We start from the raw sequence: 951 nt of genomic DNA, 5'->3' as shown, positions 1-951 counted from the left end.
AAATGCACCTTGGTAATTGTTTATTTAAACACTTTGAAATCTTCGTGTCGAAAAATTAAACTGACTCAGAATTTTCTTCCCTACATAAATAATCAATAATTGCAAAGGAAAGAAATTGAAAAAAAAAAGAATTTTCAAATTAGAAAAGAAATATATACATTGATGATATTCGCTCCGGCTGGGACTCGAACCCAGGCCACTCGCTTGGAAGACCAGCGGTCTAGCCATTAGGCTATCGGAGTTCTGTCGAGCGGAGTCTTACTGCCTGACTGATACTGCCTGACTGACAGACTGACTCACTGACTGACTGATACTGACTGACTGACTCACTGACTGACCGAGACTGACTGACTAACTGCCTGACTGACTGAGACTGGACTGACTGACTGACTGTTTGACTGACTGACTAACTGACTGACTGAGACTGACTGACTGACTGCTTGACTCTCTGACTGGCTATTTCACTGACTGACTGAATGACTAAATGACTGACTGACATTGACTGACTGACTGCTTGACTACCTGACTGACTGCTTGACTGACTAACTGACTGGACAGGACTGACCGACTGACTGACTGACAGACTGACTGAATAAGGATGACTGACAGACTGACTGAATAAGGCTGACTGACTGACTGACTGACAGACTGACTGAATAATGCTGACCGACTGACTGACTGCCTGACTGACTGACTGACTGAATGACTGACTGACTGACTGACCGAGACTGACTGACTGACTGACTGAGACTGGACTGGACTGACTGACTGACTGACTGACTGAGACTGACTGACTGCTTTAGTGACTAACTGACTGCACAGGACTGACCGACTGACTGACTGACTGACTGCCTGACTGACTGACTGACTGAATGACTGACTGACTGAGACTAAATGACTGACTGCTTGACTGACTGGCTGAAGGACTAACTGACTGACTGAGTGACTGAC

Source organism: Uloborus diversus, unplaced genomic scaffold, assembly GCF_026930045.1.
Source record: "Uloborus diversus isolate 005 unplaced genomic scaffold, Udiv.v.3.1 scaffold_273, whole genome shotgun sequence".
Taxonomy (NCBI): Eukaryota; Metazoa; Arthropoda; class Arachnida; order Araneae; family Uloboridae; genus Uloborus; species Uloborus diversus.
This window is presented reverse-complemented; position numbering follows the sequence as displayed.